This window comes from Phodopus roborovskii, unplaced genomic scaffold (assembly GCF_943737965.1).
Source record: "Phodopus roborovskii unplaced genomic scaffold, PHOROB, whole genome shotgun sequence".
Classification (NCBI taxonomy): Eukaryota; Metazoa; Chordata; class Mammalia; order Rodentia; family Cricetidae; genus Phodopus; species Phodopus roborovskii.
The window spans coordinates 5868398-5888811 of record NW_026126682.1 but is presented as its reverse complement, the minus strand read 5'-3'; positions in this window follow the sequence as shown (position 1 = coordinate 5888811).

Below are 20414 nucleotides of genomic sequence, written 5' to 3'. Positions count from 1 at the left end.
GGTGCAAAGCTAGCCACACTAGTCAGCCGTAGAGGCCAGGAAGTGGTGGCACACACTTTAAATCCCAGCAACCACACTAGTTAGTCATGTAAACTAGGCAGTAGTGGTACACACCTTTAATCCCAGCTATAGAGAGGAATATAAGGCAGGTGGAGGCAGGAGTGCAGTGTGTTCAGTCTGCAGTCACCTTGAGGACAGAATCGCCCTTTTTGGTCTTAGTCTCTGTAGAGGTAAGAACTCTCTAGTGGCTTGGCTGCTTTGCTTTCCTGATCTTTCAGCTTCCCCCATATTTGTCTCTGGGTTATTTATATATTTTTGTAATTATTTTTATTTAAATTAAAACAATTTTATTTCACATACCATTCCCAAGTCCCTCTCCCTCCAGTCCTTCCCTTCCCCCACCATCTCCCCATCCCACCCCCTCTACATTTCTCAAAGAGGATGAAGTCTCAGTTGGGGGACTAGGGCAGTCTCTGTGGCCGCTAGCGGTGGAACCAGTATTTATCCCTAGCCCATAAACTGGAATTTGTGAGCCCATATCCTATAAAGGGATACTTTCTCAGCCTAGATATTGGGCATGGGGTAGGGGTTGGTTCTGCCCCAAATGGTGTGACAGATCTTGATGTATCTGGGTTTTTTATTATTAGTGATACATATTAAGTGTAGCTCTCTCATTGAGGAATCTTCTCTTTGCAACAAATGGAGACAACTGCAGAAAACCATAACCAATCAAAATGGAGAGTTGTAGAGCCCAGTCCCAATGAGACATCTACAAAATACCCTTACAGGTAGGCTCAGAAACATTGTGGAGGAAGGGCATAGGAAGATTTTAAAGCAAGAAAATGAGGGAGTTTAATGTGTCTTTTAGTATTACCAGAGGCTATGCTGGTATAGTCTCAAAAACATGACTGTGCAAAGGTCAGCTGAGCAAGGAGGACACCTGCAATGACTTCAAACTGTTTGGAGAAGTCCATGAAACTTCAACATTATACGAAAAAAAATCTACAGATAACAGAGCAAAGCTGGGAGTTGGAGAGGTGGCCTTCACCAATGAAGAGCACACTAATTAGTTGTTCAGTGACGAATCATCTGCCCTGAAAACACACACACACACACACACGCACACACACACACACACACACACACACACACACACACAAAGTAACATTTTAACTCAACAGGTTGTTTTGGGAAAATATATGTATACACAAATAGATATGCATGCAAAAATAGTGTATAAGAGACGCCATCAATTTGAAGAAGAGTGAGGTGGGGTAACCGAGAGTTTTATGCAGGACGAGAGGGAAAGTAGAAAAGCTATTTCAAAAATAAAAGAAAAAAGGAGACAAACAAAATACATGTTGATCTTTGTAAAGTAGCAGTAATTGAAAATAGCACTCTGGATGCCATTTGCCTTTATTTTGTTAACACTCAAAATCTAAAAATAACGCTACAAAATAGAGGTTGCTATCATATTTCTCATTATCTCTTCTCATTAGTTGGAGGAAGTTAGGAACAGGAAAAATCAAAACAGGAAAAGAAAAAAAAACCACACACACAAACAACAAAAAGACAAAAATAAACAAACAAAAAACAAATCCATAAAGCATGAAAAGTACTGAAATTAAACTAATGTGAAATAAATAATTTAAACAGATTCATTATTTGAAAGAGCCATTATACTAAAAGCAGCTTGCTATAATCACACACACACACACACACACACACACACACACACACACACACACAAAGGTGGAGTATCTGAGGAATAACATTGAAAATCTAGTTTCAAGTGTGTGCAACTACAGTTAAACAGTTAAATACTTTTTAGGAAGGACAAAAAAGTTAGACAGTGAGGAAAGACATTTTTAGCAAATGGCCCTGGAAAAACTGAATTTCAACATATAGAGAAATGAGACTAAATGCTTATCCCTCAAACTTCACAAAGCTCAACTCAATGGATTTGCGTTAATTCTTTCTTATTATGTCTTTATCCAGTTGGGTATAAGGTTAATGCTGCCTTTTGAAAAATTGCTTGGTTCTGACCCTTCATTACCTGATATATGGAGTTGTGTAAAGAACACTGATGTCAATTCTTGGAAGCTCTGGTACACTTTACCAAAAATCTGTCTTTGAGTAGAGATATTTTAGTGAGAGAATTTTCATTGCTGCTTCAATTTTATTTCTTGTTATAGATGTAATTAAATTACTTATTTAATTTTGGTTTAATTTTGATAGGTCATGAATGTCTAGAAATTCATCTACTTCTTTTGGGGTTTCTAAATTAGTGTCATGTCCTTACAGTCTTCTGAACTTCATTGGTAATTATTATCATAGATCATTTTTCATCCCCAATTTTATTATAATTTGGGTCTTCTCTCCCTTTGTTTGAATAACTTATAATAATAGTGGGGATATAACTTTTTTCCTTTCACTATATCCATGATAACTTGTTTACATTTAGATTCCTGATGATGGTCATTCTGACTTGTGCGAAATAAAAATTAACGTAGTTTTAACTTGCATTTCCATGATGGCCAAGATTATAGATTACTTTGTAAATAGCCATTTGCTTTTTTTTAAATTTTCTATTGAGCATTTCTGTTCCTATTCATAGCTTGATTTTAATTAGGTTGTTTACTTCTTTTTTATTTCTTTTTATGCGGCAGCCGGCTCCCGGTAAGAAGAACACATGGACATACATAGATTAACACAAATGGGTTAATAATTAAGGCAGAGCTAGCTGATAAGAAACAAGTAACAGGGCCAACAGCATTGTATCAAATACAGAGTCTCTGTGTATTATTTGGGGCTGGCGCGGCTACGGGACAAGACCAGGCAGCGGGCGGAAAAACCGTAAACATTACAAATGGTGCCCAACGTGGCTAGTAAGAACTTCCACTTAAAATTTAACAAAAGCTTAAAAAAGGGTTTTAGAAACAAAAGAACAGAGACAAACAAGGTTTCTTGGTAACAGCATTTTTCTCGGTTGAACTCTGCTTTGCTAAAAACAAGCAGATATTCGCGCGGCTCTTTTAAGGGAAGATTCCTGACTCAACATAAGCGGCAAAAAATCGCACAGCTTTTAAATAACTCTGCTAACAATTTATTGTTGTGTATGAGAGATGGCAATAGCAATGACCACATCTCCAAGCCGGCAGCATGCTTTCTGGGTGGCAGCGCAGACCAAGGCATTGAGTACAGCTTTCCGTGCTGGCGGTAAAAGTACCTGCCACCATCTTTGGTAAACCACAGCTGACACAGCTATGACTTTCATTTTAGCAATGTTGTTATTTACCAGATAAAAGACTTGTGGCCAGACAAAGATAAAGATTTACAGTAAAGACAGATTCATATTAAGAAAAACCTCTAAAGGTTTACAGTGTGTCTTAAAATATACGTAGACATGAAAAAAAATGGTTTTAAAGAGACAAAGAAGAACTGGGTGTGGTAGCACACGCCTTTAATCCCAGCACTCAGGAGACAGAGGCAAGCAGATCTCTGTGATTTGCAAAATAAACCTGGTATGCAGAGTAAATTCCAGGACAGATACGAGTTACACAATAAAACCCTATGTCGAAAAATAAAAAAATAAAAGTAAAATAAACAGAGTAATAATAAAGGCACGTAAAGATAAAAAACTCAGAGAGAATCTGGTTACTGTATGCTATTGTGTTGTCTCTACATTGTTTGACTACTGAGAAAATAACAACAACTAATAAAGGAAATGTTGCTGCATTAATTCAATTTATATATTTTAAAAATGCTTTGACTGCAACATCCAAGTTCAAGGACAAGTTACTGGGGAAAAGGATTTCTATTTTTGTTTCCACAGAAAATGAAAAGCTGTGAATTCCTTCCAGACTAATGTGGTTTGATCAAGCCAGACCCCCTAAAACAGAGTTGCTGGTGATACAATGTTCAAAACAGCTTAAACAAGGCAGCCTTGTAGACCAAAGCCGATTTCTGCATCTTCTTAGGATGCCCCATGACAGCGCCCCCTATCAACAAAAAGTAGTTTGGAAAGAACGATGCCAAAATTCCCAAATATTTATAAATGTTTGTTTTCATTTAAATGTACTTGGGTATAAATGGTTAATGATCACAGCCAGTTCTTTTTAAAGGTAAAAAGGGAATTATGGTATAGATATGAATACTTTGTTTTGGAATAGATTTTCATTTATTGATACAATTTAAGGTCAATAACGTGATATGTATATTTCTCCTCTTGTTTAGGTATTGTGTTTATTGAGCTCAGTTAGAAATGTAATGTATAATGTAGTACAGATTATAGATAGTTACCTATGATAGTTAGAACTTATAGTTAAGTTAGTTAGTATTTCTAGATATACAGACATATATTTGAGATGGATAGGCATTCTTCAAACCTTTCAAAGACCTACAGAATATGGCATCTAAAATGGTTTAGGGTTTTTCTTGACAATGAGACATAATTGTTCCTGGCAACACCACCTGCGTCAGAAAGGAAGATGGACATTAAAGAAACACGTTATGGAGTTTACTTCTAATATGGCAAGATTAGCCATTTGGACAAGATACTGCTCTTGTCTGGACTGTTTGACTTTATGCTGTATAAACTGGACATGCAGGACCCACAGAAAAGTGACTGCTGATTCAAGATGGACATTGCTACAGAGTTCTGCTTCATGGAAGAGTCTGCCAGACAGTCTACAGGACACAGAGAAAAGTGACTGACAAACTGCCAAGAAGACAGTTTAAAGTTTCCTGCTTTGCTGAAGAGTCTGCCAGACACACTATGGCCTATGGGCTGAAGATAAAAGATTACAAAAGAACTTCGGGTGACCAGGCAGTGAGTTGTCTCTGTCATTTCTAGAGTTTATATATTATCCTTCTGTGGTCTTTGAAGGAGTAGAAGACAGATAGTTATGGTTATAGTTTTCCTTAGTTAGGCTTACAGATAAGTTACATATAGGACTTTGGACTCACAAATATAGGATAGATGATAGAATAGTTTCTTTTAATCTTGCTAAATGTTAATGGACTAAATATTGTTAACTGTGATTCTTATTGGATAACTGTTATGTGATATATTTTGCTATGTTAAGGTTAAAACCCTTCTTTTTATTTAAACAGAAAAGAAGAGATGATGGGAGATGCCATTATGTATATATGTTTCTCATACTGGTTAATAATAAAGCACTGTTGGCCAATAGGAAAGGAAGATAGGAGGGACTAAGAGACAAGGAGGAAATAGGAAGTAGTAAGGAGGAGAGAAGATGGAGAGTCTTGAGAGAGCAGTATGCGGCAGCGGCTCCCGGTAAGAAGAACACATGGACATACATAGATTAACACAAATGGGTTAATAACTAAGGCAGAGCTAGCCGATAAGAAACTAGTACCTGGCCAATAGTATAATATCTAACACAGAGTCTCTGTGCATTATTTGGGGCTGGTGAGGCAGCGGGACAAGACCGGGAGGCGGCAGGCGGAAAAAACCCATACTCGTTACACCTCCTTCCATCCTTACCTCCCTCCCTTCCTCTTTCCCTCTTTCCCCCCTCACATGTACCCGATAACCCTCCCCTCTCATCAACCCCCCACTCCACGTGTAGGGTGATGCCATCCAGGAGGTTTCATCTAAATCTGTCAAGTCATTTGAAGTATGGACTAGGACTTCTCTCCTGTCTCTAGGTTAAGGGAGTATACCTCCATGGGGTATGTGCCCACAGGTCCTTTTGTGCACCAGGAATACATCCTGGTTCCACTGTCTGAGGTTCCTTAGACTGCTCAGTCCTTCTAGCTGAGTCGCATGTTCAGGGGGTCTGAGTCTGTCCCATGTTGGATTCCCAGTCTGAGGGCCTGTTAGCTCCTCCTCGTTCAAATCAGCTGTCTCTATGTGTTTCTGCAGTGTGGTCTTGTCTTCCCTCTCTGCATCTGGATTGTAGTTCACCTCAGTGTTTAGTTGTGGGTATTTGCTTTTGTTTCTAACAGTTACTAGATGAAGGCTCCATGATGGTGGATAAGTTAGTTGTTGATCTCATTATCAGGGAAGGACACTGATGGTAGCCTTCCCACTGTTGCTCAAATTAAACATCTAAGGGAAAAGCATTAGGCAAAAATCCCATAGTTACACAAAGTTGTAACTCAAGAGAAAATCCAATTAGAGGATATGCATTAAAAAGTCTCATCAACATGACTGTCTAAACATAACCAGAACAAGGACCACAAGGATAGACATGTGAGAGTTGATATGGGAAAGAAAAAGAAGCTTGAACCCTACACAAACAACTGCAGGCAAATAAGAAATTCTGAGATTGGGAGAAATATTACTCCAAAGGGATGATCACACAAACTGGTTATCCATTTCCAAGTAGTCAGCTCCAAAAACATGCATACTATTAACAGTTTACAGACTGAGCAGGTTATAATTAAGACTATACATGCCATATATATATATATATATATATATATATATATATATCAACAATTACTAAAAAAGGAAGTATAAAAAGGAGTGGGGGTATATAGGAGGGTTTAGATGGAGGAAAGAAAATGGAAAATGATGTAACTATTTCATAATCTCAAAAAACAAGGGAAATAATGAGAAACACTTTAATTTTTCAAATTGACACAAACATCAAAGATGTGATCATGAATAGTTTACACAGCTTGGTAATGTTATTCCTGTAAGAAACACAAAGAATTAGCCATCATTTGAAGTTTTAAGAAACATTTAAACTATGAAGAATTGGTTGTATATGCTTGTCTATTTGTGTATGTGTGGTATGTGTGGTGGCATGTGTGTGGGGAGAAATGAAGTTCAATTTTGAACAAAATAAATATTTTTAAAAAATATCTATATTAGAGATGGAGAGAAACCTAAGGCAGGACAGTATTTATCTTGTAAGTATTCAGATTTATGTTCAATACCATTTAGATATATATGCATGGATGGCATTCACTTATAATACCAGAGCCAGGGAGACAAGACAGATGGACAAGACTTGCTGGCAATCTGGCTTAGCCAGATTGGCAAGCTCCAGGCTAGCAATGACTGTCTGAAAATCAACGGGGGTAATGTGCCTAGGAACTGACACCAAGAGTGGGGGCCACACCCACCCACACACAGGCTCTACACATAACACATACACCGCAATGCACAATAACATACGAACATGTGTACATACACAAAGTAAATATGTTGCATTTTAAGTGCCCAAATCTCATTGAAAGACTGTTACTCAATGTGACAAATGTGCTCCTGTACCAAGTCCACAAAATTACTCAGCTAATGTAAATACAATATAAAGTACTTGATTGTAATACACTCCTTTCTTGTTTCAAGTAATTATAGATATATGTTATTTTTCTTATGGCTTAAGAAAGATAAGATGACAAAATTATTCATGTAGTACATTACTTCCAAACATATAGTCAAGACTCTGTACTGCATTTCCATGAAATATGTGTTATTGGAGTAAAATCTAAATTACTTTTAACCCTGTTTCAAAGAAAGCCTAATATTTTATAAGGTAATCTCACACAGACAGTAGAGCAGTGTGACTATATAACATTATGGAAAATTCTGATAAAATGGTTTAAATATGACTTTTCTTTTGACTGGGAAAAGTATTTTATATTGAATAATAGTTGAATAAAGTATAAACTTGTAATATTTTAACAATATGACTGGATTTTGTTAGTCCTTTTTCTGGTGTGTTCTTTGTAAACCGCTTCTAAAAATGAGTTCCCTGGGGCTGAATACTACTGTTTCTCCCTCTTATTGTAATGGAAAAATATAATACAACAGCAGGGGTTACAGAATTCTGTATCCTTTAATCCTTGTCTTGCTTAAGCCTGCTAAGTTGGAAATTTTATTTGGATGGTTTCTTGTATTAATACCATCAAATGTATATTTTAATTTCTATTTAAAGTTGCTATGCCATACACATGGTTTATAAATTTGTGTTCCATGCATGCTGTGACACATGCTCTGCAAGGGACTGTCCTGGTTTGCTTTGGCTGTTTGCAAGTGGGTGAATTTCTTAAGTATGTTGTGTACTTATGCTGTACACAGATTATTGTGCATCCTCGTCTGAAAACATTACACAACAACACAATGTGGTTTTTTGTTGGAACTCACAGTCTATACTTCTCACTTCAGGTTGTGAACTGGGAATGTAAAATGTAGTATAATAGTAATGAAAGTAAAACTTGTACTAAACCTAATAAATTACCCAAATTGTTACCTGACCTTCTTAGTGCTTGTAAATACTGTTTTAGAACTCTTTTCTTATTTACTATTTTTTAAATAAAAATTTATTTAAATTAAAACCAATCTTATTTTGAAGCCAGAAAGAATACGTGTACATAAGCATGGAACAAAGGTAGCCATTAAACAGATACACACTCAAGAAAATTGAGTGCTATTACAATTATCATAATATTAACTCAATCCAAGAGCTTATATCTTTTCATCAGGTAGTATCTGCTTTCATTTATTTTGTAGTATCTTTAAAGTATATACTTATGTCTTTAAAAATAGGGAAATATATATTCTTCCTTTCCTATTTCTATCATTTTCCTATTTTCCTCACATTGCTCTATTTGTTCTAGAAATTATGCTAAGAGATAAGAGAATGGTCATTTTTTTTGTCTTGTTCCAAATGTTAGATGTCGTTTTGTCATTTTTTCCTAGTTTGTTAGAATGATGCCTATATGTTTTTCATATATTCTATTATTATGAGGCATGGTTCATCCATTCCTACACATTGATCATAAGACACATTGGACTTTGTCAAATGATTCTTCTGTATCCATGAAGATGATCATGTGCTTTCTATTCCCTAGACAATTTATATACTGCACACTATTTTCTGATTTTCATTGTTGATTCAAGCTTGTAACTCTGAGCAGAAACTTAGTCATGTTTTATGTTTTTCTTAATTTTTTTATTTGTTTTGCAAGTAATTTGTTAAGAATTTTTATCTAACACAAGTCTTTAGGATCTGGTGATTACTTTACTGTGTTTTCGTCTTGTTTTGCCTGATAATTAAGCACTCTACTCTCATTCCTCTAATTTGAAATATAAATATTCACTATTGCCACTGTATGTTGCAACCATATACCATGTTTCTTGACATTACAGAAGTTCATAGATAAATTGCCTGAGTATTTCCTCATTCTCTGAAGACACTTCAGTTAAACTTCTAAATAGCATTGAAACTGTTTATTTTATTTTTCTAGTGACCCTACGACTGAGACAATTTTGTCCTATTATAACAAGGTATGAAAAAAGGAAGGCCAATCTGGCATGTATAGGTTTTGAACACATATTCAATTGGGCAAACTGTACCTATTCTTTTTGGGAGAATTCTCTACTTACCATCTTATGCCTGTGCACAACTGGGGTGCATATGATTGAAATCAAATACATCATGGAAATGGACATGCACAGTGAACAAAGATTCTTAGTCTAAGGATGTTATCATAAGAGAGCTGCCTATAGTATGCCCCTTAGCAACCAAACCTTTTCTTCTTGGACTTCATAAAAGGAGGCCCCAAATAACAACCTTGAGTACTCTCACATAGATGTCTCAGCTGTTACTCTGTACATTAATGACAATTAATGTTTATGAGAATCAACTAGAAGACAAATCTTTGACATTTCTTTGAGTAAATTTCTAGTTGGGGTAATTGAGATGGCTGCCATGGATGCAAGCCAAGGACTAACATATTAATCTCTGAAAATAAATGCAATTAAAAATGCTCACAAGAATTCCTTTAGTGAGACAGTCTTCATTCAAAAGTATATTAAAGTCTCCAAGTATTTATGTAGCTTCTAGCTTTTTTGATTTCTAATATTATTTCAAACTGTTTTTGCAAAATATAAGTGATTATTTTATTTGTTTTACAGTTCCATATTATAAAGGCTTGCTTTGAGGCATATAATATCATAGAAGTTAAGGGTCACATGTGCCACTGAAGAACATGGATTATAACTGTTGGATATAATGTTCTACAGGTATCTGTTGAATCCAGTTGGTCTACTATAAAATTTGAATAGTAATTTCCTTTTATCTTTCAGTTTGAAAAGCCTATGAAATATGACTGGTACTGAAGCCTTTCTCAATTACTGTATCAGGAAATATGCCACCTTTATGACTGTTAAATATTTCATGGAATGGATATCCTCATATAAATAATATTTACAAATTTTATATCTTCTGAATTAAGTGTTCCTTTCATTAATATATAATGACTTTTATATATCTTATATATAGTTTTTGCTTGAATTCTATTTCATCATATATAAGAAAACTATCCCATCTTTTAATTCATTCTATTTGTTAGTTTAACACTTGGTTTTTGGGACACTTTTACTAAATAAGCAAGTTGTTCTCAGATAAGAAAAGGTTAGATTTTACTTTATAATTCTACCGGTTAATATGTATAATTTAGTTTAATCCATTTCATTGCAGGTTTTGGTTTTTTTTTTTTTTTTTTTTTTTTTTTTGGTGCTCTATTTGGTTGGTTGGTATGTCTTTTCATATAAATATTCAGAGTTTTCTGTAATAGAATGATTTATACTTTGCAAGTTCTTTGTGCATCAGTTCCTTTTGTGGATGCCATGTTTTCTATGTTCTCATTTATGGAATGTCTTTTTTATGATTCCATGTATTGTGATTCTTTAAGGTTTAGTTTTGCAAATATTTGCTTGTCTCCACTTTAGATCATGCTTCCTACTATTGTTTCATGTGGGTGTTAAGTATGTTCACTCCCCACTAATGCTTTATCAACTGTCTCACTAATGGTTAGTACCATAAAATACATGTGCCTGAGGTGTATAGATGGGAGTATTTGGAACAATGTTTGGGCAAAGGGTAATTTGTAGCTATTATTATTACTAAGCATATTGTTATTTAAGTAGTGAAGTGAAAAAGAAGATAGAAAGGAAGAAAATGTGATACTGTATGATTTAGGTGGGGGGAGTACATGTTTGTAAGTGTGGAAAGTAGTAGTAGACTATATATGGAAGGTGTGTGTATTATTTAGAATTTATTTGTACAGGCCTGGACAGCCATAAGCATCTGTTCTAATGAGCCAGAAGTTAGAAGATAATGGCTGAACAAAGACAAAAAAAAAAAAAAAAAAAGAAAGAAAATAAAAAAAAGCCTAAACAACTAAGGGGTTAAATAAAGTGAAACACACACCATCCAGTATATATTTTTTAAGTAAAATTACATTATCATTTGAATTTAGTATATAAAAAACATAGATAGAAATTAAATATAGACATAAAGAGGGAAAATATACCTATACATTCAATTTCAAAATTGAATATATAGATACATATATGCTTATGAATATTCTCTCTTCTGAGTACAATACTTTTTTAAATTATGTGAATATACATGTACCTGTGTGTGGGTTTGTGCACATGAATATATAGAAAGCATCTGCAGAATGCACTGATCACCCTGGATGTGGGGACAGATTTGGCTGTGAGTTTCTACACTTGGATTCTAATTTGTTTTTTGTTTTGTTGTTGTTATTGCTTGTTTGTCTGTTTTGTTGTTGTTGTTGTTTTGTTTGTTTGTATTTTTTTGCAAGAATAGTATGTACTCTTAGCACCTGAGCCATCTTTCTGTTATGGATATAATTTTCAAATGAAACAAATCACCATGTGGGAGATTATACAATCTATTTTCCTACTTCTATATATCTACTAATTTTACTATTGTAAGTCTATCAATAAAGAAATGGATTACTTTAAAAGTCTTGTATATAGTAGTGTTGAGACCTTAAGTCCACATTAAAAGATTATTAGTTGTGAGGGCATTCAATAATTAAATATAGCAGGCAACTTATATTAACCTCATAATTTTATATTAATGGAAGCATTAAATTAAATCTCTACTAATGTTTAACTTTTATAAATGTATTCTCCTCTAATGCATTACACCTTCACTATGATTTCCCCTCCCTCCACTCCTCCAAGTCCCCTTGCCAGCTCTCCTTTCCCCAAAATCCATTCCTCCATTTTCCTTCAGAAGAAAAGAAGTACTCCCAGGAATATCACCTGAGAATGATGTATCAAGTAACTGTAAAACTAGGCACAAAACCTAGAAGGAGGAGAAGGATCCTAAGATCAGGCAAAAGAATCAGAGAAGCCCTCATTCCCACTGTTGGGAGTCCCACAAGAACACCAAGCTATACTACCATAAGATATGTGCTGAGGACCTTGCTCAGACCCATACAGAATCTGTGCTTGCTACTTTAGTCTCTGTGAGCCCCTGGTTAGTTGAATCTGTAGGCCATATTCTCCCTGTTGCCTTGATTCCTCTACTTCCTACAGTCTTTGCTTTCCTCTTCTGCAGGGTTCCCTGAGCTCTGCCTAATGTTTGACTGTGGGTCTCTGCATCTGTTCCCATTAGTTTCTGGATAAAGCCTTTCTGATCACAACTTGACTATGCTCCAATCTATGACCACATGAGAGTATCATATGGAATCATTTACTTTTTTTTTTTTTTTTTTTTTTTTTTTGCCAGTCTTGTTTTGTTCTTTCATAAGTCTCTGGACTATGCAATCTCTGGTTCCTGGTTATTCAGGCAGTGTCAAATATTGGCTTCTTCTCCTGCTATGGGTCTTATGTTGGACCAGTCATTGGTTGACCATTCTCCCAAGGCCTGAGCCAGATGTACCACAGAACATCTTGCAGACAGGAAAAATTGTAGGTCAAAGATTTTATAACTGGACTTGTAATATCCCATCACTGAAAGTCTTACCTGTTTTCAAGAGGTGGATAGTCAGGTTCCACATACCCCCTTAGGAGGAGTTGTTACTAGAGTCACCCTCATAGATTCCAGGGCATCTGCACTACACTAGTTTTCCACATACTTCCAACTCCACCACCCCATTCCAGTTGTCTCCCCATGTATTCTCCCTACATCCCTGCTGCCTGATTCTTTAATGTATAACCAATTAACATTTTCCTAGAATATTTCTGTGATGCAGCAAAATTAATTTGAATCTAATTGTCTATCATTTTTTCTTTCCATTGGATGTGGTATTGATAGATCAAAATATTCAGAGGCTGAGAGCACTGGATAGATAATAACAAATGGAGTACAAGGAATTTATGAAAATAAATTTAATCATTAAAACAAAGTTCAGCTGGTCCAGTTCATTTGTCACACCACTGTTGATTTCTTCTTTATAATATTATACTTGGATGGTACCTAATGGTAGTAAATACATGATTAGTAACAATTTTATCCTTCTGTAAAGATTTAGATTTTTTTTTTTTTCTGGGGAAGAATTGCCTCAAGGATCATCAAGATGATATTTGCTTCTCTGGTGTCTCTAAACAATCCAAAATTCCTATGGTTTCTCTCTTCAAATTCTAACTCTCTTTTTTTTACATATCTTCCATTTGAATATTCCATTTCCATTTTACATATCTTCCATTTGTTGCTAGGCAGATCATTTTTTACTTTCTCAGGTATTGTGGATATATAAGACTCTGAGGAAAACAAGAGGGTGATGGATGTTTATTCAGGGAGAAATCACTTACACCTGAAAGAGATGACAGCCAGCAGGTTCCCTTCCCGAGAATGATTCTTGATGCCCCCTTCTCAGACCAGGAAGCAAGAGAGAGCACTGGGATCCTGGACCCCATACTTAGTTCCCCCAGGTAAATCCCACACCTATCTTCATGCTCCAGGGTGCTCATTGGAATCCCACTTCTCTTAACTAATTTCTTGGTTGTGATCTGTTTTGTACTGGAACTTTCTCTGTTTGTCATAGTGCTATAAAGAGTATAGTTTCCCACTGAATACTTTATAGACATTATTTCTGAAAATCTTCTAATTTGCTTAGCATTATACAAACAACTCAGTTGTAGTGGTTTGGATGGAAACAGCCCCCATATGCACTATTGGGACATGTGATCTTGTTAGAGTAGAAATAGAATTTTTGGAGTAAGAGTGTCACTGGGGGGTGGGCTTTGATATCTCAGATGCTCCAGGCAGGTGCAGTGTCTCATTGTTTTCTGCTGCCTGCTGATTCAAATGTAAATTTTCAGCTACCTCCGCAGCTCCAGGTTTGCCTTCATGCCACCATGCTTCCCACCATGATGTTAATGAACTTAGTCTCTGAGCTATAATTGCTGCAATTAAATATTTTCCTTTATAAGAGTTGCCATGATCATAATGTCTCTTCACAGCAATAGAAATCCTAAATAAGGCATTTTTAAAGTCCAGCAAAAGCAGTTTTGAGGCATTTTTCCTTGTGTTGAATGTCATCAACACAACTAGGATTCATGTGTTACCTCTCTTTCAAACTGGTTGTTATCTAATTTTGCCTGTGATTAACAAATGAAACTGCAAATTATTTGGAGACTTCCTGTTTCAAGAAAGAAAGTCTCTCTTGCATCAAAGTTACCTGTATTATAGTACTCAGAAATACGCAAATGTAAATAATCAAAAATTGTAGTTTTTTTAAATTAAGGATATATATATATACACATATACATATATATATATATATGGATTCATGTTGGTTTTCATTAACTGTAGACTAGAATAGAAAAGACAGTGAAAACCAGGACTACTGAAATATATTTTTTTTTCCCTTTAGATTTTAACAAGTGCTGTTTCCACCTACTTATAAAGGTTACTCTTGCCAGAGGTGACATTCAAACTATATACCATCAAACAAAACACCTTTATTTGTTGAGTTAGATCTTCACTGGAAGAATTAAAATTGTATTTGTCAGAGGTCACAATGTATCAAAAATGAAGCACCTGGTTTCTCTGGCTGTCAGTCTGAGAGTGATTTATTAGTAAACAACACATGGTTTGCAATATCAACTTTATTTCGTAGGATGGCTAGTTTCCAAAAATAAATAAATAAATAAATAAAATAAAAAAAAATTAACTCATTTTTGGAATTAAGCTAAAATTACAAGCACCAATTAGCTAACATTCTTTAAAGTGCTATTAGAAACTAATTTTAGTAGCTACATGTAGATTAGGTCAATACAGGCTCACTGAATTGTTGAAAGGTCAGCATCTTCACAAATACACCTTTTTTGTTCATGTTACTCTGCAGTAACTCTGCAGTAAAGGTTGTATAGATTTTTTTTAGAAGTTCGCTGAGCACTTTACACAAAATGTTTTCAGAAAGATGCAACTTTCTTTTTTCTCCCTACTCCTTTCTTCATATTCATTTCAAGCACATAGAAAATGCTTTATAGAGGTGTCGAGGCAAAAAGAGAGCTGTATACCTTTTTTTAAAATTGAAATTACACCAGGAAGATTGAGTTGGGGAACAAATAAACAAGGACAAGAAAAGAGATACCATAATAGAGGGAGCCATTACAGGTTTGAAGAGAAAACTGACATTAGAGAAATGTCCAGAGACCTACAATGATGACCCCAGTAACAATCTGACCAACAGTGGAGAGGCTACATTAAATGGCCTTCCCTGTTAATGAGATTGATAGCTACATAATATGGCCATCCTAGAGCCTTCATCTAGTAGCTGATGGAGAAACAGCAGACACTCAAGGCTAAACACTGAGCCGGAATCCTGGAGTCCAGTGCAGAAAGGGAGAAGTGTTGAACAAAAGGGTCAAGACCAGGCTGCAGAGACATACAGAAACAGCTGACTTGAATAGGAGGGAGCTCATGGACCCCAGACTGATAGAGATGGGAGGGAGAGCCTAGCCCCTACTCCAAATGACTTGGAAGATTTTGATGGTCCCTCCAGGAAGGTCTCACCTTCCCTATGGAATGGGGGGGGGAGATGGGATGAGAGGGGGTGTCAGGTAGTATAGGAGGATGGGGAGGGTGAGGGAACTGGGATCTATGTGTAAAATAAGAAAAATATTAGAATAAAGAAAGACAGTATAAATAGCATTTAAATACAATCAATTACTGTTTCGAAAAATTAGCATCTATAGACATTACATAGTCAGTAACTACCACTCAACATTCTTCATATTGACAAATAAAACTGAATATCTCACTAATCTGTCAAGTAAAGTCAGTGTATATATTTCAAGTTTAAGCAAATTGAAACTTAGAGAGATTGCATAATGCATGAAGTCTACATAGGCGGTATAGAATCAATTCAACTTACTTTTTTTTCTAACTATTTTACTATTTCGATATTTTGCTACTTCTATTGACGTACAGAAGAAAACCCTTCTACTTAACTAAAAGTACAGTAGCACCCCTTTATCCATGGAGAATGCATTTTAAGGCCTCCATTATAGACCGAAATCTACAGATTACAATAAACCCTATATTAGTATAAATTTCCTATAGATACTTAACCATGACAAAATTTCATGTATAATTTTGGTGCAGTAAGAGGTTAATAATAATAACTGATGGTAAAATGGAATGATTATAGTAATATAATGAATATTATATGAATGTGGTTTGTCTTTTTAAAGTTATGACAGACCTTAATATTTGACAACAGTATGCTACAGGCTACTGAAATAATAGATATTGGAACATTAAATAATGGGAGTCACCATGATTATTTGCTATGGAATCTGGTGCATGTATTTTCAAACTTGTAATATACTGACACTAGTGTTAGTGAATAACAGTGTGGGTAATCATTCTCTATTCACAGGAGTCCTTACACTTTAAAATTCACTATCAAATTTTAGCATTTCTTTATTATACTTGAATGTCAATGAGCTGTATAATCCAGACAGAGAGAAATGAAGGCACCAACGCCTTCATTCCTCCACATGTTTGGAGGAATGTGAAAATGTTTCACTGTGAGAATCTTTTATAGTTGGAGCAGGTGGTATGTGAAACATACTACAGTGATTAATGTTGAGTCCTTTCTCCATCTCTCTGGATTAAAGTAACTGACTTAAATGAGATTAAATTACCAATTTTGTTTGATCATATTTCTAATTTAAAATAAAAATAAAAACAATCTTGCTCTTGATAACATTGATTACTATTATTTTTCTCCATAGTCATCATGGATTATAAAGGAAGTCTTACAAAAAAAAAAAAAAAAAAAAAGACTGGGAGAAGAAAGAAGAAGACAAGGATGACACAAAACACAGTTGCAGTTCACCTGGATCATTTACAAAATGGGATATTATCCTCTATTTTTTTTCTTTTTTATATCTAAGTTTCATTTAGGAGATGTTGACTTCTGAGTTTTAGTTATTTGTAAACATTGTTACTGTGTCTCAAAAGGAAGAAAACCGTGCTAGAGCAGTCCAGGAATGAGTGACAAGCAATTTCTAAGTTCCCTGACATCCTAATTTGTGATACCCATTGGTTTGCTGGTACTAAGAGAAATATAGGAAAGGGAAACAGCTATCTGCCTCTGTGTACACAAAATATCTAAAAATGATTGATACATTATGATGGTTGTTTTATCTTAATTACAAAAGACAAGTGATAATTTCAACCATGAATGAAAACAAAACAAAACAAAAACCAATTAAACAAAACCAGAATCGAAGCTCTGCTTCCATGTTAAGACAAAAGATGGCAGGGTTTTCCTGTTTGTCTTTCTATTTTTATAAGATGAATAGCAACAGTGACTTTTAAATACACCAGGACTCTAACATTTGGTGAACTACAACTTTCCAGTGCAGAATGGCACAATCAGGAATCCTCAAGGGCAACTTTTTATCTAGAACTGGTGCCTTCGAAACCACAGATGGGGATCAACAAATTCCAAGAATTTGTGGAGCCTGAATATGGAATAGTCAAGAGTATGAGGGTTTCATCTTGGTAAAGCTCATCTCTAAAAACCCATGCTTTTGTTATAGTAAAGGCGAAATCTAACTCTGGCAGTCAGGAGATGAAGAATATCAATCTTGATAGAATATACCAGAGAGTTGCCCTAACTACCTCAACATTTCCATCTTAATCTAGTGGCCCAAAGGAGGGAAAGTTGCATCACTTGAGAAATATTTTTGAAGGCTACAGGGAAAAGATACAAGCTTCACATATGAATGTGATTTGACTATGAAATCATCAACTGCTTTCTACATCCCATCCCTGACCATCCAGCTAAAAAAACACTTAATCAGCAGTTTACTGCAGCTGATATTTCAGTAAAGTACAAAGTACAGAATTTTTTGAAGAATACTACATAGTTTAGTACACCTAAAACATTAAATATTAGATGAAGCCAATTTCTAACCAGGTTAGAACAAGTCTGCACACAAGAGCTATGTACGTCAGCTCTGTTAACTGTTACTACAAGTCTCGTACAGAATAGAAAGTTTTAAATAAGTAAAATATCATAAGTAAAAATAATGCAGTAATAATTACTTTGCTAAATAATGACTCATATGTTTGAATTATCAAGTAAGATATTTTAAAATTAATATTAATTGTGAAACTCTATGTACAGTTTTACAGCATAAAGTCAAACAGTACAGACAAGAGCAGTATCTTGCCCAAATGGCTAGTCTTACCATATTGAAAGCAAACTCCCTAATGAGTTTATTCGATGTTCATCTTCCTTTCTGACACAGTTAGTGTTGCCAGCTGTGCATCACTGTTAAGAAAACCTCTCAACCATTTTAAATGCCATATTCTGCAGGTCTTTGAAAGGTTTGAAGAATGTCTATTCATCTCAAATACATCTGTGTGTATCTCGAAAACCTAACTAAATTTACTCTAAATTTTGACTATCATAGGTAACTATCCATAATCTGTATTAAATTATACATTGTATTTGTAAATGACATATATAAACACAATACCTAAACAAGATGAGAAATATACTTATCACAAAATTGACCTTAAATTGTATCAATAAATGAAAATCCATTCCAAAACAATGTATACATTTCTAGGGGGAGATTCAAGATGGAGGACTGAAAGAGAAGAAAGCTGAGGTCTCTCTCTCCGGTAAGATAAGACCACATGGAAATACTTAGACTAATAGAAATGAGTTCGTATTTAAGACAGAGCTATCTGATAATAGTAACTGGTCAACAGAATTATAATCCAATACAGTGTCTTAGTGTGTTATTTGGCACTTGTGCGGTGGTGGGACCACACCAGCAGGAAAACTACTCATAAAATATATATAAATTGGAGTAATCTAGTAACATTTCTTTTTAATAATTGTTGCTATTTCCTCAGCAGTCAAACAATACAAAGACAACACAATACCATATAGTATCTAGACTCTATTTGTGCTTTTCATCTTTATGTGGCTTTTTTATTATTCTATTTCTTCCATTTTAATTTTTTGAGACAGGGTTTCTCTGTGTAACTTTGGCTGCTCTGGAATTTATTCTGTACACCAGGTTTATTTTGAACTCACAGAGATCTGCTGGGCTCTGCCTCCTGAGTGCTAGAATTAAAGTCTTGTGCCACCAATGCCTCAACTATGCTCTTTCTATTTTTTCTTTAAACCAGCTGCTCATACACACCATTGGATTGTTAGCAGCACCTCTTAAAAGCCCTGGAGTTTTTTCTTGCTATGCTGAGTCAGGAAATCTCCCTTAAAGGAATCACACAAGTCTCTGTCTGTAGCAAAACAGAGCCCAACTGAGAAAAATGCTGTAACGAAGAAGCCTTGCTTCTCTCTATTCTTTTGTTTCTAAAACCATTTTCCATGCTTTTGTTAAGTTTTAAGTGGAAGTTCACAGGTCTACATTGCAGCACCACTTTGTTACCCACCAGCCTGGTCCCACAGCTATCAGTTAATTTTCTCTCATTAACATTATAATAAGAACACAATTAAAACTTTTCAGGCTTATAAGGCTCATTATAGACCAATTATAACTTTTCTGTATGTAACTAAGATTTCCTCAATCATATGTTAAACCTACACTGAACCTTTTAAAGGACTTCAGGATTGTTTTCCAGAATGGCCCATACTATTTATATCCCCACCAAATATGAACATAGCATAGGATTTCTCTTTCTTTTATCATTGATTTGCATGTTTTATCATATAGATTCCTTAGGCATTTCATTAATTCTGTAATATTTGTTTTATTGCTACTAGTTTTGGGAGACCAATATTCTATATTTTTTTTATCATACATAATGTACTGAGTAAGGATATGCAAAGAGGAGGTTCATTTCTATTGGGTATTTACTATCTTGGTCTAGTTTTATGCCCATAAATTCCCATTGAGAAAAGTTTATATACCAGATGAGCCAAGCATAGGTGTCTTCTTTATCTGAAATCTGAGAGTGTGAACTTGGCCAGACCTGTTTTTAATAGGCCAGAGAGACACTTTTCTTTCAATTTATGGAAAGATTTAGAGATATATTAAAGGGTAAATTGAAAAGAAAACTTTTATAGCAAGTTTTAAATAACAGGAAATTTTAAAATGCCAGGTTGAACTAACAAATTTTGAATGTGTGGAGGCACACATAGTTTTTTTCTGGTTTATACTAAATAGC